Source organism: Antrostomus carolinensis, unplaced genomic scaffold (genome assembly GCF_000700745.2).
Source record: "Antrostomus carolinensis isolate BGI_N321 unplaced genomic scaffold, ASM70074v2 scaffold941, whole genome shotgun sequence".
Taxonomy (NCBI): Eukaryota; Metazoa; Chordata; class Aves; order Caprimulgiformes; family Caprimulgidae; genus Antrostomus; species Antrostomus carolinensis.
In genome coordinates, this window is record NW_010291784.1 from 36,568 (window position 1) to 37,278 (window position 711).

The 711-nt window shown below is 53.7% G+C and overlaps 1 protein-coding gene across 2 annotated transcripts in view; it reads right to left on the bottom strand.

Moving 5' to 3' along the window:
• NDNF (neuron derived neurotrophic factor) overlaps nucleotides 1-711 on the bottom strand; it is a 21,691-nt gene that overhangs the window by 8,883 nt on the left and 12,097 nt on the right. The gene's annotated exons all lie outside the window — the stretch shown is intronic.

The window sequence follows — 711 nt, forward strand, 5'->3', positions numbered from 1 at the left end:
CTGACTGGAGGGATTTGCCTGCTGTTTATCACTGAATTTAGGAGAGCGCCAAAATAAACAGTCCTACGTGAAATAATAAGCACCGTTTTCCTTCTCCAGGATTGCAAAAGTGCCCTCTAATGGCCCATCTTTACCTCTCGCTTTTTCCCCAAACTCTTTCTAAACTGAGCCTTAAACCCAAGCTCAATGACAAACCTCCTGCCCCATCGCCCTGGGCGAGGCCGACGCTGGCTGCGGGGTAAGGGGCAGGGCGGTGGGTACAGACGAAGCTGGCACCCTGGTCCCCAGGGGGTCACAGCCTGGCACAGGGGAAAGGGATCGCTCGCCAACCCGGCCATGCCAGGACACCAACCTTCCCGGCTTTGCTAGAGAGGAGGGAGATCCCATGGAGCAACCACGAGCACAGCACGACATGAAAGGAAAGAACCCACCGCAGCTTGGAGGGACTAGGACGGCACGCGCAGACGCCAGCGGCTCTAGGCCAGCAACAACAGCAACACTGGAAAACATCCTTGAGGAAACAGGACTCGCTTGCATATTCTGTCATTTCCAAAAGAAAGGGGAAAAAAAAAAATAAGTGTTCTTTTTTCTTCCTTTTCTTATTTCCCCCCCACTTCTCTTTTCCCTCCTGCAGACTGACCCACTTTGAGGAGCCAGGCTGTGAGTAGGGAGCATCCAGAGGTTCCTCATCTCCTCTCAGGTAGGGGCTGG